Source organism: Schistocerca gregaria, chromosome 3 (genome assembly GCF_023897955.1).
Source record: "Schistocerca gregaria isolate iqSchGreg1 chromosome 3, iqSchGreg1.2, whole genome shotgun sequence".
In the NCBI taxonomy this organism is placed as follows: domain Eukaryota; kingdom Metazoa; phylum Arthropoda; class Insecta; order Orthoptera; family Acrididae; genus Schistocerca; species Schistocerca gregaria.
This window is the reverse complement of record NC_064922.1, coordinates 214,694,952-214,719,943: the sequence shown is the minus strand read 5'-3', so window position 1 is coordinate 214,719,943 and position 24,992 is coordinate 214,694,952. Positions and strand designations below refer to the sequence as shown.

The 24,992-nt window shown below is 38.8% G+C and overlaps 1 protein-coding gene across 1 annotated transcript in view; it reads left to right on the top strand.

Annotated features, from left to right (window-relative positions):
• LOC126354525 (uncharacterized) overlaps positions 1-24,992 on the top strand; it is a 1,077,765-nt gene that overhangs the window by 1,018,638 nt on the left and 34,135 nt on the right. The gene's annotated exons all lie outside the window — the stretch shown is intronic.

Sequence of the window (24,992 nt, the reverse complement as noted above, 5' to 3'; positions counted from 1 at the left end):
GTGAAATGTATCTAATTGCAGTGTAGTAGCGAGTCCCCGTTTTGGTGTAAGTTAAGATTTCTGTGCCGGAAAATTCTTACACTCCTCTGAAACAATAGAAGACAGCTGTACGTTGAAGTACTAAACTCTTTGGAGATTGGTTGAAGGACGCCCTCTCACCCGCCACTTTTCCCGGCAGTGTTACTGTCCGAGGTGCGTAACCTGATGTGGTCAAGTCTGATAACCAAACTCGTCTAGTTATTCTATCAGGCACAAAATCATGTCGGCCAAGTTCGAAATGAGTGTGAAATGCCCGCTGAGTAGTAATCACGGAATCATCAAGCAAAGCTATTGCGCCCACTAAGAAGGGCATGCACACCACTATCAAACAATACTACCTGAACGTCAGTATCCCCACCACAGACCACAAGGTGGCCTCTCGTAATAAGCTCATGAACGAATATAAAGGCATCCTTGGTGTCTGTGGCGCTGTTTTGCATGTCAGTGTCATGCTTAAGTCCGATCTCTGGTGACTTACAGAAGAGGGTAGCACGCCAATTCTTAAATGTTAATTAATGGAAATAATAATTTCGCGTCACGAAATCGTCTTACTGAATAAATTCATAGGCGTGCCGAAACATGACGACATGAGGACCACACCACATATAACAGAAAGAAGTGATCGCTATACTTATCTAATTTATGACCGTAAACATGAGCTGCCCACTAATATGAACTACTGACCATTAAACACTGGGAAAGAGTGTTCTGTAGCCTTTGCAGAGATGAATGGGCATGATAAATGGAAAGTTGTGCAGATAACACACGAACATGACCAGTGACAGTAAGAATGGTTGGTAAATTACAGGAGAATACGGAAAAATATGCTGGGGTGCCAGTGAAATCGACAAGCAGCATACTGAAAGGAAACTAGATAGCTTCGAAGCATTAAAACGGCGTAACTGACTCTTGAAGGGAGTGACCCAATACCGCTCCCTTACAGAACTGCCTATCGCAGTAATGGTGATCTTACCACACTCGTAGAGTAATGCGGTAGGCAACAGTAGTAGCTGAAGGAGGCCCTCAGCTCAATTCTCTCTCTCTGTCCTCAGTACTCAATCGCCCATCAACCTCAGTCATTACTCTTCCATAGCTTAGCGTGAAGTCCTCACCTTTCCGTCGCCTATTGCGAAGTGTACTATTTTAGTCCGCTCTGTAACTTGGCTGCCTTTCGCCAAAGCAGGAATTTGCCGTTCAGAATTAGAAAAGATTACTTCTTTTGTCCAATCAAACTCACGAAAAGACTTTAAACAATTTCCTAGCCATTGGGATTTTTTTATATTTTCAGCTAATAGTGCGCTGAGGTTGGGTATTCAGAAATTCTCATCCACCATATGGCACCATTTCCAAAGGCACCGTTATTTAGAGATGTCATACGACAGTTGACAGCGCCTTCGGCGCACTAATATTTGGCTACTCGATTCTGCGGAGTGCGTATTTCATCGACAGGAAGAGGCCGTCCCAAGGCCCGCCTGGAGAGGATGAGTGACATGGGACGGAATGCTTGTATCGGACTACCTGCGGCTAAGACTTCGCCTCGCATTCACAACACTTTCACGTAGCCAATTCCTTCTTATCTATAGCTAGGCTTGCAACTGAGCAGTCGGTACACCGAGATAAAAAAGGGAAGTGCGCAGGATACCATAACATAAGTCACTGCAAGTACTGAACATCGATTGAAATTATTATTCATTTGCAGAAATAGACAATTTAATCAATCGAAATGAGTATATTATAAAATATCCTAAAATACTGGTAATGTAACAATGACCGCTGTAGAATACATCAACATGGTTGCTTGGAGCTTGATATCTTTCTCGATGACGTGGGCATCTTCCAGCAGGACAACTGACCGTGCTACAACTCCAGAATCGTGATACAGTTTGTAAAGACGCATGATAATGAATTCACAATGATGTTTTGGACACCTAGTTCGCCTGACGCGAACCCGATGGAACTAATTTGGATCACTATCGGGTCCCTGCTTCGCCACCGCATACCACTGATCCGAAATTTACGAGTGTTGAGCGACCTTCTGCCAAATACCACATCAGAGCTGCCATGGACTGCGGAATCAATGTCAAGCAGAATCGTTACATTTTATGCTAATAATGATTTTCATCTTTCCAACTTAGACTGAACAATTAATAAAGCCCCTGCACCTCTAGCAACTTGTTTGTTTCTCGCTTTTATTTAAAAAAAATGATGTTTAGCACTTCTCAGTTAACTGAAACTATATTGTTTATATTCAGTTTGAATTGTGACACCATCATTGATTGGCGTTGAGTTGGAAGTGTCAGTAAATTACTCAAAAGACGAAGGAACCCTTTCCATAACTGGAAATCATGGCGGTAATGCATCTGAAAGCAAGTGTTCTTATGACCGTGACAACAGCTCACAGCCTGTACAAAAGCGTGTAATGTCTTTTCTTTCTTAAATTGGAAATAGAGAATGGTTCTTACTCCCACCATCACCACGCGACCGCCGACCAGTTCCTAACATCGTCATACCACCACAGGACTTACTACGCCTACAGCCACCAGAATAAATTATATAAAAAGTTAATCTGAAGCAGTATTTTACACAGTGATAAAAAATCTAATAGCGGAGGTGCTCAATTCTGAGTGGCAGAATGTTCTTGGAGAAACCTAAGAAGTCAATCGTAGCAGAGCACACTGCGTCAGGGAAGCATTGCCCAAAAGCAGAAGAAACTCTGTTAAGAGTCGGGGTTGTCCAAAACCCTGAATGTGTGGCGAGTGAGTCAGAATTCGTGACAATAAGAAAACGTACTAAAGGCGCACTCTTAATAAAAAAAAACATATTTTCTGAAAAATATAATAAACTTGAAAGTTAGCAAAGAGACCTAAATGATAATATTTAAAAAGAATATTTCCTGTATCAAAAATGTTGTTTTATGTTTATGATTTCGTCGATATTTATGTGACAACTTGAGTCCAAAGTGCAATAAGTAAAGTAACAATAAGGTAATGAATAGAAAAATGTTGTGACGCGTTATTCAAAACTGTCTCTTGTTCTAAGTTTGGTCTGTGTGAATATCAAAATGATAAATCTGTATTAAAGGAACTGTCGTACGTTATTTCTAAAGTAAAGTTGTGAGTATTATTGTTTTATCGATGTTACTATTATTGCTATTTTTAACAACATATTGATACGTAACAATGTACGAAAAATGTGTCTTAGGAGAAGTCCTTCCAGCTCATGTTGACGTGAACAGTAAATTTATATGGTAAGATGAACTGAAATACTTTGGAATGTCCATTTCTCACTTTGCGGTGACTCCAGAAACCTTTTAAGTCGTTTCGAATGTGTGTTTATAAGATATTATTCAAGTCCTGGTAATCGAATCCTACTGTAGGCTGCTATTCAAGAGATATTCCTTCGTAAGCCTCTGATAAAGTTCTTTGTCGATACCGAACAAGGATACAATACTACAGGCCGAAATAACGATCACCTGTCAACTGCAAGAATTTCGTTGTCGTCTCTTCGTTTCTCTGCAATAATTCCTTTCCAAACGTCGATTTAGATACGGAATTACCTCGGGTTAATGGTCTCCGCCAAGGAAGAATTTTAATGTATCTTTATTCGAAATTAGTGTCAATAGCAGACCCTCCACAGTGCCGGGTCCTGTGACCTGCTTCTTATACGTGGACGAGTCCTGCATTTTCTGCTCCACTTCTAGTTGCGCAGTATTCCCTCACCAATTACAGTCCTCTTAAATCAGTTTTTCTCTTTTAAAACTGTGTGAACCTTGAATTAAGTAGTCATCTATTTTCAGTACACCTGAGCTAATACGGTGGGTAATGTTTAACATTTTAAGGGCTCGATGACGTTTCTATTCAGTGACTCAGTAAGACCACCTTGATTGAAAGCTGCACTCATTGCGTCGCGGGAACCTGATTGAGACGGGAGAAGTGTCTATTTGCAGAGTTTGACAAGCCGCCGCCATCACATCGACAAACGTTCATTATGGCTGTACATGCATCAAAGAACCCGTCATATTCTTCACTACTGGTTGCTCCCGCGAAAATTAATGTTCGTGTAGCCTTGGAACGACTCTACAGAAATTACTCACACAAGAGGAAAATGTTTAATATAAGAGCAAAACATACCTAGGTGTGTCTCTATATTAACACACAGAGGTAAAATTGGAGGAAATGACCGCCGTAGTTGTTGACGAAGCACAGAATAATTTAATCTGGATACAGTGTTAGGAGTTGCTCAGTCGGTACTTTCTTAAGGTGGAAAATATTTCCTAACATTTAAAATGAGCACCATGAGTTTATCGTAGTATATACTGATGGTTCCACAAAGGCGGAAACCTCTGGTACTTGCGGCCGTGTACTCAGAATCCGTCTCCCATTGGTGTTAATCAATGACATGATGAACTCTTATATAAATATGAAAACTTTGGATCAAACGAGAGGAAATCAACTTTTGAAATTCATTATGTGCTCCGGTTTTTTCAGAACTAAGAACAACAGTATCACGGTCTTAGACACTGAAACAATTTCAGAAGGCCAGCCACATTTAATATTTCAACCACAGGTCTGTCGTTTTCTGTCTTAGCGCCAACATCGTCTTTCAACAACTGACTATAAGATGTCATCCTGGTAAATGTTGTACCGGACAAACAGTACTCACTACATGTGTAGTGGCTGAACATTGTACGAAACTAAACGAAACTCCTCCTGTACAGGTCATGAAGTCCCAACGGCACCGACGGCTGCCGTGTCATCCACAGCCCACAGACGTCACTGGATGCGGATATGGAGGGGCACGTGGTTAGCACACCGCTCAGCAGCCGTATGACAGTTTCCAAGACCGGAACCGCAACTCGTCAATGAAGTAGCTCCTCAGTTTGCTCACAAGAGCTGAGAACATTGTACACTGCGCAGCACAATTCAAGGGTACCTTCGTTTTAATCCCCAAAATTGCCTCCCACTACGACGCATAAGTTTAAAATTTGGCTCGAATATCTCTACAACCTTCCTAAGTAATGGTATAAAAGGTTGGTGCACTGCGATCTCACACTCGGGTACGGCGTCACATCAGAGAGTAAGGTGTCGACACGTGCGAAACAACGTACTAGGGCTTTGAGATTCACGTGAGATGAAACTATCCCTTCCCATGGGAAACTGATGCCTACACATTTCGTTATCGATAACAGTTCGTAATGTAGGGAGCAACCGGACGACAATTTTAACGAATTTTGACACCGCAGAAGCCGCGCGTTATTAGCCGAGCGGTCTCAGGCGCTGCTGTCATGGACTGAGCGGCTGATCCCGGCGGAGAACCGAGCCCTCCCTTGGGCATGGGTGTGTGTGTTTGTCCTTAGGATAATTTAGGTTAAGTAGTGTGTAAGCTTAGGGGCTGATGACCTTAGCAGTTAAGTCCCATAAGATTTCACACACATTTGAACATTTTTTGACACCGCTGAAACCCCCAAAAGTGATTCAACCCTCCCTTAACGACATCGTGGTGCTGCAACCCCCCTGAACGCGATCTGTCTCCTTTGCAGTGTAGCGCGATCACAGTACTTTTCGCCCACGTTCAAGGCTGAACCAGTAATATCCCTTCAAAATCATGTTACGAAATATGAACGTGATCTAATGCAGCAAAACTGGTTTCCTACGTTCTTTGCCCTCTAATGTCCGGGTCTGACGTCTCTGTGCAGTGCCAAAACAATGTCCGCGGGTGGGATGGTGGGTGTTAGAGACACTTTTTGCCGTTTTATTCACGCACCTGTCAAATTCGCCGCCACTGTCCCCAACTTCCTCTCCGTGATCACGACACAGCAGAACGCGACACGCAGTGGCTGAAAATGCATTTTGTGGCCTAGGATCACGTTCACATTTCGTCGAATATTTTCCTGTATCCCTAGCGGTTTTACCCTGCATACCAGACAAAAAACTGCGGTCGCACTTCATTCCAAGTAGGTCAAATCACGGTAAGGAAGTTGCAACACCTAGCTGGCCTTGTAAAAGATTTTAATCGTCCCGGGGGTGTTACTGGTATCAAAGGTTATGAAAACTCGTCCTGTTGCCCATTCCGTTGCAGACTGTTGTTTATGATAATACGGGGTAATCAACCCCTCAAGTGAAGGGGTGGTGCCATTGATATCCTTCACGTCACTACCTGAGGCCTTTTCGCGTCTCTTCTGAGTCCCAGGGTGTAAGAAATATTTTCTTCGGTCACCCATACGAAATCACGTAATGTTAACGCTGGGTGTGAAGTGGGTAGCAAGGAGTGTGTGAAACGAAATTTGATGCAATTGTGACATCATTAAATGACCTTACAGATTACACGAACCTTTGAGCTATGACCTTTTTTCTTTGCGCATATGTCGGCTCGTCGCTGTCTGAAGTGTTGCTGAGCCTGTGGGTGATGTCACACTGCACCTTATCTTTGCAGCATTACAGAAGATGTTTGTAGGCATCCTTGAGCAAAATTTCAAACCTATGCGTCTCAATGGGTGACAATTACGGGGTTTCGAAAGAATGACCCTTTAATTATGTTGAGCAGTGTGTTTCCTGGTCACTCCATGGTTTACGAGAAAGAGAAAATTTTGGGCAGTGCCTTATCCTATAGGAATTTAGCGATCAAACAAGCTGTGGAAGCATAATTATCGGACAATCTACTCAAACAAAACGAGGGATTACAGATCGAGATTTCGTGGAAACCACTCATTCCACGTCTGCCCTCTCAGAGTAATTATTGTTCTGGATCTTTACTGCATGACATGCTGAGACTGTGGGTTTTTTGAAACGACATTTCCTCGATTTCATAGTTAGACACTGTGTGTCTAACTGTCTATGGTGACGGTCCTGTGGTGACTGTTTTATCTCTACTACACATGCGTTTATTCCGCAGTATAGCATTGCGTCGAGAAGTTTTAAAGCAGATACCGCCTCACCTTACTATGATTTATTGGAAGAAGAAATTGAGCTATCCTGGATGCATGCCCGACAGATCATGTATTATGGATTTACAATACTCATCTACTTATTTCCTAAGATTTGTCATCAGATTTCTGGGCAAAATTTGCCTTCCACATTTGTTTAAAACTTCCACGCATTACTGAACAAAGTGGCGAGACAGTAAGAGACTGCTCTCCTACTCGTGAAAACGAAGGGTATAATAGTCGTTTCCCTGCCTATAGTTCCTAGATCTGAGCTCGTGCTCCGTCTCTAATGACCTCGTCATCGACGACCCATTAAATATCAATATTTCTTCCTTAACCTCGCGCCTCCTATGGTCTTCCTAATGCTTTGCTTCATGCAACTTTCGTTTTCATCAGATTTCACTTCTGTCACAGACCTCTTTCAGTTTTCTATCACCATTGTAACACGGTTTTTGGGTGAAGGTAAGTCTTTAACAGCCATCTCAAACTTGCTTGGAGCAAGACTGTGTAACTCGTATTTCCTTGACTGCAGGGAATACCATTACTGAAACTGGATTAACGCCTGTCCAACACATTAGTAATTGCACACATTGTTAATGGACATCTAAGGTATTTAGGTGGATGTTCAGTCCATGGTCACCAGTGTAACATACAGCCTAAGTTGTAACATTTGTCTCGAAAGCAAAAGTCCGTGTACAGTTCTAGGGACTGCTCTAATGATTCATAGTTAAATCGCCATTGATAGGATAGGTCATCTGCATCTTCTAAGTAATAAATAAAAAAGTGACCGAGAACGCCGGAGAACGCGCGGAAAACAGAGTATGGTAACTCTTGAACCATATGCTAGGGTTCTCTGTTTGCCGATTCTCTACACTCTGCTGAAATACGTATCAAAGTGTGTCCATAAGAAAAATGTTTCGTTGCAGTGATACAATTGCGAGATAATACAAATAGATACTTAAAACAGAATGAAAGGTTTTGAGACTGTTACAACTCATGTGTCGTTTCAGTCCTGCAGAATCGAGCCTGCAGTGTGCGGCAGGGTTAGCCTGCCGATAACAGAAAATATTGTTTACCGTTTCTGCGGTTATGAGCTATTGACAGGACAACGATTTCGCAGCAGCTTGCTGACGTCAGCTACAGATTCGAAACGTCAATAAACAAAAGCCAAACAAAAGTATAGAAATGAAAACATGGGGCGCACACAGCCTGACAAATATTTATTTCCGCTGTGGTTTACTTCATTCGTAATTCCAACGATAAACCGTACTGATAAAGGTAACTGTTATACTTTGATTAATGAAAATATGTCTAAAAATGCACACGATATTTTAAAACCATACGTGATAGTTCTGATGTTTTGAATAGGATTCCAGAAGAATCGAAAAGCATTTTAACCTACGTAGCGTACACATAGCCAAAATTTGCTACGATACAGGGAAATATTTCGGGATCAACACTTCAGTCACCTGCCATAAGTGCACTGCACATCCTCCAGGAACGATATTTATAACCCGAGAGTTGTAACAGGAAAACATCCATATTAATCATAGAAGGCATAATGCATTTATATAATATCTATCGGCTAATTTAAGCAGTCGCCAGAGAGCCCGTGTTATATCTTCAGGCTCGCCGAACTAAGATCATTAAGCATCAAATTTCTTAATATAAAAGCCAACATGTCGTAAAATAATTCGAAACGGATGCCTTTTGGGAACAAATCAACGTTTTAGAGCAGATAAGGTTTTTCATGGAATGACATCAAAGCATCACGATCTCGAAAAAGTTCTCAGTTCATCTCAGAGTAAAATTTGACGTTCCTATAAGTAATTCGGAATAATTGTCTCAGTAAAGTTTGAGGACGCAAAATATTGGAAAAACTGTGATTTCTCAGATTAAAACTCTCGACATTCAAGCCCATAGCATCACAATTGCAGATAGACTTCATCGCAATCAGTAACTCCGTAGATGACCTTCAGATATTACCAGTTGCTAGTGTGCTCCTATCATAATACAGTTTCTTTATATATTCTGTCCCACTTGAATCTGGCACTTCATATATTTCCGAAACGAAACACAATGTGCAAAATATAATTGGACAGCGATGCATCTTTTCAGGAGCTCACGCGTCAGGCAGGAATCTACAATCCATACATGTAAACAAACATCACTTTCAACACAAAGTAATAAGTCTATTTTTGTACGGAAATGAAGACTCGTTTTTCCTTCTCTGATTCTTATACCTTCTGAAATTTGTAAACTTTAAAGAGTGGCAATGGCGCCACAGTTTCTGCTTTAAAGCGCGAGGCAAGGGTTGCCCAAACCAAGCTTCAGGAAAGAGCAGGCAATCGGCATTACGGCATTAACGCAGGAGCTGCGGCACCGTATCCATTGCTTGAAGTCTAAGTATTGCAGAAGGTGTAAGGTTTAGAGCAGAGAGACTAAGAATGCCAACAATGATTGTACCTCTAGTTTTAATTTTGGTAGAAAAAAACATACATATGCCACATAAGAAAACTCAACTTTTTGTTGACAGTGATGTTTGTTTACTGGTAGAGCTCGTGAATCCCTTCCCATTGTCTGAGTTCCTGATTTACGACAGGTCCTACAAGGAATGTTAAGAAAGGTAGGAAGATATATTTGCTCAGCAAGGGTGACAGGATACAAATTCCAGAATATCTCAGCAGTCAGAATCAAATATTCGGTGATGAGGACGAAGGTGTGGAGAACAAATGGAAAAATAAATTCAGTATGCTCTAGAAAACGATATTCCGATTAAGGTTTTAAGGAATGAGAAAATCCAGCATGATTTATTGGCCGTTTTAAAAAAGCGCTACGTATACAAAAATCAATTCATCTCAGATTCAGGAGAAGTCAAAACGTAGCTGACAAACAAACGCTAAACGAAGCGAAAATAGCGTAAAGAGAGTAACCAGAGAAGCTTTCAATGATTTGAAACTAAGACTTTGTCAACTGACCCGAGTAAAAACGCTAAGATATTTTAGTCGTATGTAAAATCAGTAAGTGGGTCAAAATCATCTATTCATTCTCCCAGTGACTAAACGGGCTCGGAAACGGAAGATGGAAGAGAGAAGGCCGAAATACTAAATTCGGTCTTCCGAAGTTGTTTCACCGCGTAATATCATAACACTGTGCCTCCTTTCAATCGTCATACGAACGTCAAAACGGCAGATACTGAGATCTATCGTGGAACTGAAAATCAGCTACAATCGCTTAGTAGTGGTAACGCTTCCGGACCAAATGAGATACCTATAAGACTCTATAAAGATTATGCCAAAGAACTTGCTCCCCTTCTAGCAGTAATTTATCGTTGTGACATGGGCAACAAAAAGTACCTAACTAAGGCGAAAAAGCACAGGTCATTCCCGTTTTTAAGATAGGCCGTAAGACTGATTCACACAATTATAGAGCTACAGTATATAGTTGACGTCAATCTGGAACATCAGTTTTGATGAAGAATTATGACGGTTTTCGAAAATGAACATATGCTTTATGAAAATCAACAGGAATTCCGCAAACAGAGATCCTGCAAAACTCAGCTCGCTCTTTTCCTCCATGAGATCCACAGCGCAGTGGACAACGGCGCTCAGGCTGATGCCGTGTTCCTCGACTTCAGTAAGGCATTTTAACACCCTTCCCCATTGCCGTTTAGTAAAAAACTACTAGCTTACGTAGTATCGGAATAGACTTGTGATTGGATTCTAGACTTTCTTGCAGATAGAGCTCAACGCGTCGTTCTTAACGGAACAAAATCGACAGATGTAATTACCGGAGTACCACAGAAAAGTGTGTTAGGACTGTTGCTATTTTCAATGTATATAAAAGATCTAGTAGAAAGCGCCGGATGGTCTTAAAGCCTATTCGCAAATGAAGTAGTTGTGTGTTCCGAAGTAGCAACGGCAGAAGAATTTGCAGAGCGACCTGGGGAGAATTGAGGAATGGTGCAGGTCCAGGCAGTTGACCCCGAACGTAAATAAATGTAACATACTGTGTATACATAGAATAAGAAATGCACTACTGTGCAGCTACACTACTGATGACAAACAGCTGGAGACAGCGTCTGCCGTAAAACGTCAAGGCGTAACCATCCAGAGCGACCCTAAGTAAAATTAACACGTAAAACAGATAGTGGGAAACGTAGATACCGGACTCAGATTCATCGAAAGAATCATAAGAAAAAGTAACTTATCCACGAAAGAAGTGGCTTTAAGGCGTTTGTGAGCCTGGTTCTTGAGTATGTTCATCTATCTTTGATCTCTGTCAGGTAGGACAGATAGAGGGGATACCGAACATCCAATGAAGAGCGGCGCGTTTCGTCACGGAACTGTTTAACTGGCGAGATTGCGTTACGGAACGCTAAACAAATTCCAGTGGCCGACGTTACAGGAGAGTCGTTGTGCAACACGGAGAGATATACTGAAATTTCGAGACAACTGTTTCCACGAGGGGTCGGAAAACGTGATACCCCCCCCCCCCCCCTCCCCTCCACACACACACACATGCATCTCGCGTATTGACCACGCGGAAAAAATTCGAGAAATTAGAGTCAATACAGAGTCTTAACGACAACCATTCTTCCCACGCACTATTCGCGAGTGGAACTGGTACCGAAAGTACCCTCCACCGCACACCATTAGGTGGCTTGCGGAGTACGATGTAGATGTAAATGTACGCATATGCACCCCTGGCCAATTGCATTTTTCATTTTTCTTTCATTTCGGAAATATATTAGGTGACAAAGTCAAATGGGAATCTATGTACTTTATGTTTTTAATCTGGTATTCTCCCGGCCACCTCTTTTTTCTTTTTATCTTTGTGTTAAAAGTACGATGTGCTTAAATGATTTCTTTCTTGCTAAATCTAGCAGTACATTTTATTATGAAGCACACATCGATGTATCTCTGGGAAGTGGAAGGAGAGAAAACTGTCCACGATCCAGATTACATACATTTTAATTTTATCGTAAACAAAACGTCGTTGATGTACTTCACTGATAAAAATTTATCACAGATAAAAAATATAGTTCCGTATATGATCTTACAGTCTTGTGCCTAGAAAATTGAACTGTACTTTTGTTATACTTTAAAACTGCTTTTTCGTAGCAAAATTTATTTAAATGCTTGCTTTCTACAGAGCCCAGATGTGCTAGGCAGATTGTTAATATTTGTCGATTATTAAACAATGGACTATAGCTGCGCTGCACTACGAAGCGATTTAGCAGTATCTGTTCTTAAAACAGTTTCAAAACGAATCTTTCAACGTTAATTAAATTCATTTTACACAAAACTAATCCTGAATTGCTCCTTCCATAAAATTGAAACTCTTTCTTTGTTATCTTTTCCTCGTATTGCGTTTTTATAACATAGATAGGGTGTTTTTTAGAAATTAATGTTTGTCGATCCTCTTGCTCTCATAAACCAAAATGAGCGCTCAATGAGGAAACAAGGTGATTGAACGAAAATGAGCTAACAGAGTGATCTGAACAAAGTGAGAGAGAGACACTGTTGTCTGTATTACTTTTATATTAACACTAACAGACGAATTCTAATCTGTCCTTACTCCTTCACTGTATTAAGAGTGTATTGTGTGCCTTTTTTATAACTAATTCTTCCATGAAACTAATTAAAGTTTACTTTTTATTAATATTACGGCTTAAGACAGTCAAATCATGGCTACAATTAGTGATCGCCATTATTGGGGGCCGTCATTGCCCCAAAATCCCGTAATGAACGCGGAAGATTTTTATATAGGAAAAACCTTTAATATAATTAATTTCCATATCCCCTGCCTCTACCTGGAAACACATCCCATCAGGCTGCGAAACATCAGTCATCACACATTGCCGAGCATGTTAGCTGCAGCTACATCGCATTGCTGACAATTTCGCAACTAACACGCAGCGAAGAATCTTCTCCCAAACCACGGAAGGACACGACTCGATTTATAGGCCTGGATCGATGTTGATATTTTTACGTTACGAACTTTCCATGTCATCAACATTGATCATATGTGACAAAAAGAACAAACAATTATTGCGTTTGCTACGTACGCGTCCGAGACACGACTTGATTATCATACAAATGTTATAAGTGGTGGCACGATAAGTTAGTGAATTCCTGCAAGCCATGGTCTGTAGTCTGGCCCGTAGTTACTTACTAATTTATTTATCTTTCACATATTACTTCTTTCATCCCTGTCAATGGATTGTTAACGTGCCGACGAAAAGCTGTATCTTGATTTCCAATCTACATGAAATCGGTAAGTCAAAGACAGAAGGAAGGGGAGGACATACCACATTCAAAACGACCAACTCTAATTAAGTAGGGCAGCGTGTCGTACTTTAAGAAAGTATCCATGGGAACACACGATGTTTCAAATCCTCTGTTTCAGTATAATGACTGCATTTTTTTGGACGATATTGTTACAGAGTTTCGTGGAGAGTAAACCTGATTACATAATGTGTAGGGGGTTAACCCCTACTCGCCGGTTGTGCAACTTGAAACTGGATTTTGACAATACTGCTTCTTTCATTGATTCCAGTTGGCTATTATTAGTCTATACTACTATACTTAACGTAGACTGTTACATAAGGTATTGACAAGATTTGCAGATTGGCTGGGGAAAAACCTGTAACTAAATCTCATGTAGATTATCGAACTTATATTTCTTTATACCATTTCATTGCATAGAACCAGGGATTAGAGGGGATTTTTATCTGCATTTGTGCATAATATTTCTCTTTCCTTTCCCTACTGCCATCCAATCAGCTGATTGTATATCCATTTAAAAGAATCTACAACCTAAAGAAGGAATCGTTGTACATGGAAAGCGGAAAAAGGTAGAGGTTCTTGTAATTATATGAACGAATGGTTGGTAACTACTAGATTCAGAAATGAGAGCGGAAATTAGTACATGACAGTTACATATGACCTGAATAAGGAAAACAGGAACATCCAAAATATTTGATGAAGAACCGAAAAATAAATAAATTTAAGTAAATCTGGTCCTTTATAAATATTAGGAGACTTAAATGCAAGGCAAGGAAAAGTACCAGTAATAAGAGTAGTAGGCACCTTCGGTGAAGTGACTTTGAATAAGACTGACATTAAGAGATTTTGCTACATTTAATCAGTTGTAAATTACCACTACCTTCTGCAGAAAGAATTACCTAAGTAAATATACCTGGAACACAAAACATTCATGCTCAGTTATTTATTATGTAGAAAATGAAAAATAAGTTCTCAAAATTGAGATATTGACATATTTAGAGATAACAGTATAGGCTCTATTGACTTCCTAGTTACTTCAGACATTGAACTATGGCCTACGTGAAGAAACCCAAAGACAAAAATAACCTTAAACATTAGTTCATCTTCTACGGGAAGAATGCGTAAGTAATTTATATCAACAAAGACTTACTCATGAAATGAAGTTTGAAACTAAGGACAATGTTGATGACGAATAGGAAAGATTAACATCAGAGAAGATGACAATATCTATAGCCTACTGGCCATGTATAAAACTGGAAGAGTCCACCAATATCAGAGATAAACAAAATGCTTATAACGTGGAAAAGGAATCCTGGGAAATATATAAGGTGAAAGATATATAACAGATGTTTAATAAACAGTTACTACAGTGAATTCTGGGAAATATTCACTGCTGTCACTGAACATGACATTCATGGAAGACAGAACACAGAGTTTGAACTTTTAATACATAGGAATCAAATGGAGAAAAATATGGCTAACATCAATGTTCAACAGAAAATCAATGGATATAACATTATAGAAACTTGTAGTATGATGAAGTTAGTGAACGAATTTAGTGCATAAAACTGAAAATAATTACATGGACCAAAAAGACATATAAGAATAGAAAATACTCCTAAATATAATAAAAAATAGAAAAACCACTGGCCTAGTTGGAACTAATGCTGAGTTAATGAACTATGAAGAAATCACTTTGGAATTTCTTTTTCTCTATTTTTTAAAAAAAATATGTTGTAAAAACTTTCCATTACTTAACAACAGAACAAATCTAAAGCTATTTTTATATTTAAAGAGGCAACAGGAAAGACATACAAAATTATAGAGGAATAAGTTTAATAATATAGGACACAGAATTAATGGGAAGAAACCTTATCAGAATGTCTCTGAGCACTATGGGACTCAACTTCTTAGGTCATTAGTCCCCTAGAACTTAGAACTAGTTAAACCCAAATAACCTAAGGATATCACACACATCCATGCCTGAGACAGGATTCGAACCATAGACAGTAGTAGTCTCGCGGTTCCAGACTGCAGCGCCTAGAATCAGATATTGCAAACATGTGCACTTATTTCAGAACAACATTAAGTTTCATGGAGATCTAATTGCTTAATGATAACATACTTATAATAAGGGAAATCAGTGGACAACAGCGGGAATTTGGTTTCGAATCACTTTTAACATTTATCGATTGTCAGAAAAACTTTGATATGGTAAAAAACTTACATGTAGAATATTATAAATTAAAGGTTTTCCGAAAAGCGTTATTAATACCACAGAGTTTGCATGTAAATAAGAAAATAATTGTGATTAGAATTGAAATCGTCGTATGAAAACTTAATAAACCAAGATGTCCAATGACTCTGGCCAAAGAGGCCATGTTTGTTAGATGCATGAGGGTGTTTTTTCCATTTCACAAGAAGACCTTTTGGTTAAAGCTGAAATGTGTAGTAGTCTTCTTGTTGTGTCTGACTGCAGCTCATTTTCTCCTCTATATGGTAAGTAGCAGTCTATCTATTTCATAATCAAGTTGTTACTCCTTCCAAGACTTTCCACTCTTTGATACCCCTTATTATTTGTTGATAACTGCATAATTATATGGGAAACAGAAGATAATTAATAATGAGCAGAGTATAGACTGTCTCAGGATGTAATATACTACAATTTAACAGTATCTCATAATAAGACAATAATAACAGCTTTTTAATCAGAAGTATTAATAAATGAGAAAGTTTTAGTAAAGTACCTCACTTCATTTATCCAGAATGTGGTATTAACCTTAACTCGCACATAGATGTTGATATGAAGATTAATAAATGTCAAGTTACTTGCAGAAGGAAATAAGAAAGGAAACACAAATGAAATTCTATGAAGGTGTGGCTGCTTGGTTCCAAGTCATTTCAAATAACAAAACCAGGAACATCATGTATAACAGCAACAGGGTTGAAATTCATGGGGTATGTAAGTGGTTTCAATAAAAAATATTAAATAAGCAATGAAACAAAAAGATCAGATTCAGAAATGTTTTCAGTTAATGACAAGATAGAAGACAACAGAATGAGACTCAATTCTCATGATGGTAGAATGACAGAATGACGATGGTGTCTTTTGATTTAGTGTACACAAAAGCTCAAAGATAGAACGTGGACCTCAATTTCTGACATTTTTTCTGCTTGATAAGTCTGCACGTTCCAGGATAATACGTTGCATTTTTAGCGATTGAGACATGGAACTCTGGCTTATACAGCCGCGTTTCAAGGAATCTTCGTCACTTATAAAATGTCACACTTGGTAAGTGCTAGGCGTAAATTAAAGCCGACCAGGGTGGCCAAGCGGTTCTAGGCGCTTCAGTCTGAAAACGCGCGAACGCTACGGTCGCAGGTTCCAAACCTGCCTCTTGCATGGATGTGTGTGATGTCCTTAGGTTAGTTAGGATTAATTAGTTCTAAGTTCTAGGGGACTGACGACCTCAGAAGTTAAGTCCCGTAGTGCTCAGAGCCATTTGAACGGTTTTTTTTTTTGGTATATAAAATTTGGAGATCAATCTGATAGCAATAATTTACATGAAGTGCTACGTTGTCTCATATAAATGGCAAATAGTTGGTGTTACAGTACACCTGAAATATCTACACATGGATGACAGGAGGGCCATGTCCTCTTTACCTATACCCTTGGACTTGGGGTATATTTTACCCTAGCCTCGTATGCATGGTGCAAGAATAGGTTTAACCATAATCCTGCACAACAGCGCCAATACTTCTACATCAGTTGGTTGTTAAATGTACTGATAGGCAATTGTTTTCTTTGAGTAACGACAAATAGTACTGATTTGATTATGGGCCTGGGCAGAATATATGCCGATTTATAGGTTGTGTTCTGACTTTCGAAATGGGCTACTTTCCTTTCAGATGACTACGGATCTTGGTCGCTGTAGGGTGATGAGCCAAAGTCTTGTGATCGAATGGATGCTATACCCGCTGATGAAAGTGATTTTAGTGGGAAAGACGGCAATTTAGAAAGAGATTCGGTATGTGGTTTTGATGTCGATACAGAAACTGAAGATGATGGCAGTGAAGGTGATGCTGGAGGGCCTACAGAGGAAATGCGCGTTACTCTGAATCTGGGGCATGAAGCACAAATGGAAAATAGTGAACGTGCACTTTATTGTTGGCCGTTAATGGTGTAAGAAAGGATCGTCGACAAACATAAGAACAAGGAAACATAATATCGTTACACATTTGCCAGGAGTAGTTGATGAAGTGGAAAGGCTTCCTCGATGCAGCGCAGGGAGAGGTGCCTAGGTACTAACGGTCATAAATGAAATACTAGTGGTGCATAGCAACAGTAGGCTGCAACAAATGAGAGACAAATTAAAACACCCAAACCAAATTCAATATCAACCATTAAATTTTGAAGAACTGAAAGCATTTAAAGGACTTTCCTTCTTTTCACCCATATTTAAATCACACAACGAAAGTTTAGAAGCAATATGTGCAACAAATGTTAGGGGTCGGGAGATACTAACATGTATAATGTCCTGGAAGTGCGTAAGTGTAATTTTAACTTCCCTTCGTTTCGATCATGCCAGTACTCGCGCTGCAAGGAAAAGAATTGATTGAACAACAGACATTTCATATATGTTCCAAAATTTGTTGGGATCTGCAAAAACGTATCCATTCGCCCAATATTCATGCACAAATGAATTTCTCATAGAATTCAGAGGAATATATGAATGTACATGCCATTAAAGCCAAGAAACTATGTTATTATAATGATGATTCCCAATGATCCAGTAACACATTGTTTTTTAAAGAGTATATATATATTGAAAAAGGTAGCGATGGCAACATTAACTAAAGCAGAAAAACCTCTGGACATTCCAACCCAGAACCTACTCAGGCTCAGCAGATCTAGTGCATTAACTAACCATAACATTACTACCAAGAACTCCTTTTCGTCCATCACCCTGATGATGGAGATAAAAGAAAGTGGTCTACCTTATGTAGGTATGTCCAAGAGAAACAAGTGATAAATTCCAAAACAGTTTCTACCTTCAGCAAAGAAAAAATAACAATAATGTCACATGTGCATGAAACAAACAATAATTTCGATTTACTCTATTCACAATGCACCTCAAGTAGTACAAGAAAATAAAAGTCTGTAAATCATTGATTTTATAATAGCACCCAGGATGCAGTTTATTCTTATTAATTATATAGAACAAAAAAATTATAAGGCATGTGGAGAAGATCAGGTGTTTGTTGAAATGCGGAAATAAGCAAGTGAAACAGTCAAGACCTCCTTACACATGGCTCTAACAAAAATTTGGGTAACAGAACGATTCCTCGAACATTCGAACGTAGCTATCATCCACCCACAACACAAAAAGGGAGATAAGAGCACCCATACATCTACAGAGGAATCTCTTTCCTAGATTGCACATACAAAAGTTTATCCAATATCCTATATGAAAGAATCAAGGAGCAATTAGAACAGGAGTTAAGGGAATGTCAGGGAGGTTTCAGACCATGGAGAAGTTGTGCAGAGCAGATAATTAGTTTCAAATTGATTATGACATACTTCAAGAAACGGAACAAACCTCTGGCAATAACATTTGTAGATTTTAAGAAGGCATATGACGGTCTCCACAGACCTTCGGTATTAAAAATTTTAAGAAATCTAGGACTCCATTCAAAACTAATTAAACTAATACAACTCACTCTAACCAATACCAAACCAAAAGTGAAGTTTAGAGGAGAAATTTCGGGATCACTCCTCATAAAAACAGGCTGAAGACAAGGTGACTGCTTGTCACCATTAATGTTCAACTGTGCACTGGAATACATAATGAGATAATGGTACAAGGACAATCGAAATATCATAAGAATCGGAAGTGCAAAAGGTGATATTAGCTTAAAGTGCTTGCTCTCCTAGCCGTCACCGTTCAAGAAGTCAGGCAACAAGTGAAATCACTGAGAGAAATAGCAGAGAAAGTAGGCCTTAGAATATCATTTGAAAAATGGAGATTATGCTAACTGATCCACCACCTTAAACAAAATTGCCATAGGAGAACAGGAAATCAAAATTGTTGATAAATTTAAATATGTAGGCGAAATAATAACATACAATCTAAATGAGATGCCATCATGGCAGAATTGAATAAAAAAACTGAACTATGCAAATTACGTTACCAAAAAGACATACAGCAAAAAAGCCTATCTATAGATGCAAAATTACGACACTATAAAACAATTACACAACGAGAAACAACATATGCAGGTGAAACTATCTTCAAAACAACTAATAAAGCCGAAATTGACAGAATACTAAAAATGGAAAGAAGAATGATTAGGACATGTATAAAAAAACAGTATAAAATAAATGGACACTGGAGAATTGCATCGAATGAAATAGTTTATAAGAAAATTAGATCCAGTCATGAGCACAATCAGGAAGAAACGCATCTCATTCTTCGGACATCTGATGAGAACTCCAGAAAACAGAATTAGTAAAAAAATAATACAAATTGTGGCATAGCAAGAGCGACATTAAATGGATCATAGAAATTTGGGAAGATATAATAGAACTCCAAATTACAGTAGATGATCTAAAAAACAAGACAGAGAAAACCAGAATTCTGCAAGACCCGCAAACCAGACTACAAATGAAAACCAATAAATGGAGTACAGGACATGTTTCTCATATGAAGAGAGAAAGAAAATGTCTGAAAGAATGAAGAAATATTGGGCAGACAGAAGAACAAAGCGCCTTTCATATAAGAATAGACTCTAATAATTATATTACCTAAATTTCATATTAAGTTATTGTTGAGCCAAATTGTATCCCTGTGTTGCTAACACACCCTGAGGAAGACGTCTTGCAACAGACGCCGAAACGTTGGAATTTTATAAATGACAATGCGGTCTCTAACCCAGAAGAATTTTATTGACATTGACAACGGCCGCGGAAGCCTACGGTTACATTTAACATGTGTACAGCTTTTTATTTTTGACTAGAGTGGTCCAATGAAGGCCATAGAATAAATAACATAAGTAATAAACTTTTATACAACTGCCAATTTCAAGGTAGTACACGATAATAAGGTTACTTTTCCCTGGGTGAGCATGATACAGTAGACTTTTACGACCTCTATCCATTCTTAGGTCTGATTGATATACCTTTATTACATCAATGTCCTTTTTTTTCTTTTTTTTTTTTTGAGGACTTCAGACACTTTTCGTAGTTGTGTGCTTCACTCTGCGACTCATATTTTGACTACAGTTTCCATTACAGATATTTTAAGACAACTTGACTGACTGTGAGAGGGGCGAGCAATAATGTCTCTGTTTCGCTATAAAGGATTTGAGTATAAGTATTTCGTTTACTGCGTACCTGATTCTCTTGTCTATTTCGTATAAGTAGTATGGAAACATTACTGAAGTAGCATAAAGACTTTGCTGGCTCTTCATCAAAAATCATTTAAGTCTTTCTCAAATCTCTGTGTTTCCTATTCAGATTCTCCTGATGATTCAACTTTAGGTTTCGAAACCGGTTTTAATAATAAAGGATTATTCAACAGCTGCTGCAGTTTTGTTTAACAAGAACACATTCTTATATCTCCGGGTGCCCTCAGTGAAAAGTATGTTGCTGATATACGTAAGATGTCCCAAATGTCGTCGTTGGAACGACAAGAAAACAAAACAGAGGTTTTTTGTATGTTCTGCACCGGTATGTGAATATAATTGCTAAAACGAAATCATGTCACGAATCCGTGAATTTCGTTTAAGGAAATGGGCACAATTTTAGTAACATAGTGGTTCCTATGAATGATAATTTATGTGTTTTACGAATTGTTAGAGATTCTTAATGTTGTTTCGGTCAAAGATTATTCTTTGTCTTCTTATTCTGCATTGCCTTAGGCTGGGATAAATTGCATTGAAGGTCTTATCAAAGTAACATTATGCTTTTAGTGCGGCTTACATTGACTGCTGTTGAATAATGTAATCCTACTCTTCAGCACTGTCAATATTTACTTTCAAGACCATTAATATTTGAAATACTAAATATGTAATAGTCAAAAGTGCTGTTTATAGTGACTGGTTAGAAAATACCCCACATCCCAGGTTATGGGGCACAAAAAATATAGCGCAGGTAACGAGTTAAAAGAGATGAAGTATTTACGCACATGGTAATTAGCTACCGTTTGAGTATAGCACGGAAGGCCGAATTCGAGTACGTAGTGAACGAATGAATGTTTAACAGTCGAGGCGGAAAGAGTTGTCTACTATGAAATGTTACAGGACAGTGGCCGAAAGTAAACAGAATACAGTCCGCTTATATTTCTAAGCACTGAGCAGTTCTCTTAAATACCAACTTTTGCTCCCTGGCAAAAGTTTTGTTAGAAACTGAAAACGTCGCATGTTGGGGCCATATAGTTGCAAACCTATTGGTAGTCAGAATTATATGTTTGCACTCTTCCTGATTTGTTACAACTGGCTTTATTTATTATGAAATCGGTATGTGATTCTGCTTTTTGGGCAGTGTATATTCTGTTTGAGTTTAATCCTCCAGACAACAACCTTTTGAGTCGCTAATTACAGAACGTCTGTCATCAAACTCCGTCAAACGGGGTTGATCATTTTTTCATCCCCGGCTAACAATGCATTCTTTCGTGTGCAACAAATAGCTCCCAGGCAGGTCTTATACAAATATACTGGATTTTTTCTAATTCCTCAGTATCGTTGCTGTCGGCCCTCTGAATTATATGCAAACTTAAATGTTCATAACACACTATTATGTTCCGCATCCCATCATCTGTAATGTGATCACAATGAAAGTGGTGGATATTCTTTTTTATGAGATATGTAGTAAGTCCCTCCCATGAGGGGCGTGAATCCTTTATATTTCCTATGAATTTTGATTGGTATTTTAAAAGGAAAAGCTCATCGTTACAAGCCTTGTGTAATAGCGCTTGTGGAATACTTCGCCTGATAAAATTAACAATAATCTCCCTGAGAACCGGAAGCTTGATCACTACAGGTGACAACGAGTTTTCTAGCTGAAACGTTTGTCTAAATGAAACACTGAGGGCAGACAAGACTTTCTCGTTCAGAAAACTTTATATACATAAGGCAATAAAGAAGAGGTGTTCAGTTGGCTCTGTTTTGGGACCTAGCTTTAGTGGTAGAAAAATGGCAGTGGCGTCAGTGACAAATAACTGTAAAGCTTATGCAGAATGTATGTTTCTGATCATGATTGGACGATGTAGAGTACAGAAAGAAGGGAGGTTTAGCTTGCTGTGGAAATAACTCACAAATGCTGTGTGGAAAGTATATGAAAGATTTCTGCTCTTGACATGATCCCTATGCAATCTTAAGAGTATAATCGGACTGAGGGACCACTTGGATTGGACAAGCCTATACTTTCTAGGGATCATTTTAGACGAAAATGTCAGGACCAGAACCTCGGCTATAATTCAAATTATTGAAAATATAGCCCAAATTTCATTGATATGAACTTCACAATTAATGAGAATACATCACGAGTACATTCCCAGTGACATCGTAGCATACAGAGATGGTGTTTCGGCTCATAACCTGAGGGTGAATTTGTCACGACGAACACACAGAGGGTTCATGGTACGATTTAGAGAGGCCTACCTTAAAATATTTTAGTAATATGGCCAAATGACTGTAGCACGAAAGATATAGGAGCTATATACTGGTTCTGGAGCTGGCATAGAGAGAAGTCCCATGCAAAAAAAAAGAAAAATTACAAATCAGAGACGAATGAAAGATAGTGGCAGGAAACGTGAGATAGCAGCGATAGTCGAAGGCGTATTTACGAAAAATTTCTAAGCTTCGAGGAAATCATTGTTGGGATGTATGTTTCTTCCGTGGGTTATTCCATTATATATATGGTCACTGTTTATATGGTACATACCTGAAAGGATTATAGAACGAAACACTGATGTAAACTATAGTGGACAGCTTTCATCGCAAGAGCTTATCACAATGGGAAGTTCGATGAACAGATGTGTAACAGATAAAGAAAGGTTCATGTTGAGAGAGTGAAGCATACGTAACGTAGCCAGGGATAGAACATTGTGATGTACAAGACAAGATTGAAGGTGTTATCTCACTGTTAGAATTTTCTATCTGGGAGACAATGGACGTTGAAAGATGAGCAGTGTGGGTAAGGAAGACATGAGCGGAAAGGAATATCAAGGAAGCAAGAAGCCAACACACGAGATAACAAAACACTAACATGAGGACGTCTAAGAATTTTGTGGGTGTGTATGGGATCTCACACGAGCAGGACAAATGAAACACTGTAACGATATACTGTAAAAATAATTGTAATACACTAAACTGAACAATATAAAGAAGATTATGTTATGTTAATATAATTAACAATGTGTATGGTTCACAGACATTTACGGAGGTGTTTCACGAATATAGGACAGCAGAGAGTGCTTCTCCGGTATTGGTACTCCAAGAAATTAGCTGATATAACTAACTATTGATCTGTAAAATACTGAAGTCATCTGTAACATCACGTGGAGGACTTAATGCATAGGATACGTGGAAAATTAAGTGTCAGTACAAGATTGCTCTTGCTTTACATGTTTTTGCATACCATAATCTGACTTTAAATTTTGAGACAAATTTTATTATGATCATTGTGTTATTGGAAATTAAGTTTTAGATACCACTTGATAATGTAGATTACAATATTTCTTGTGTGTCAGAGAACCAGTGGCTGATGATGAGGTTGGCTGGTGCAGCTTAGTATGATCACTCTTGATGAAAGCGTATGAGTCTGCTGATACTAGGATGCATTAGAGATTAGAAGTGTACTTAGAAAATAGTTGTAGTTTCAAAGTTATTTCACACAAAAAAGTATGATGATTTAGATCAGGAATATCAAACAATGGAAGCTCCAGGTAGGAACAGCAGGAATTCATGCACTATTGGTCTATGGCCAGCTAACCTTTCAGCCTAGTGAATTGAGTGAAATCATTCCTTCTTTGAGTCTTGAAACTTTCCTATCGTACAACTTCAGCAGACAGATCTTCGTTCCATTTGTCAAATACCTTTACTACTTTGCTTTCAGCCCTTGAGTAGTAATCACAAAGTCGTGGATCCCGAATGGGAAACCAACCACTGCTTCAGATTGGAATAAAACGCTTCAGTAATAGCGATCGATGACTTGCCGTATAAAGGGACACACTTTTTCTGTCAACGGCGGAGGAGCGGACTGAATTACGGGGAAAAACTTGCGATTTTCAGCAGTGAATTCGCTGTTAGTAGCTGAAATTTATTGCAAAACTGAATTAGTCTTTCCGTCCCTTATTCCTACTGCCAAGCCCATATTATCCAGTCATTCTGTCTTCTGTTTCTTCCCCAACTACTGATTTCTAATCCCCCAGAATATTAGGTTGTAACCTCCCTTAGTACACTGAGGTATCCGTTCAATATCTTTTTATTTTTCTCTGCCTACTCATCTAAAGTTGGCCAAGACAAACCAGCTGTCATCAAACGGAATATGACTGGAGGAAGAAATTTATGAGGCTTTACATTTGTAACACACCATCTCAGTGAATCACAGAGAGAATCGAACGTTTTTGGAGATGTAGTGCTACAGAAGGATGTTGCGCATTAGGTGTATCAATCAGGTTTTTGAAGGTCTCTGCAGAATCGGTGATGACAGAAACATACGGGAAACACTGACAAGGAAA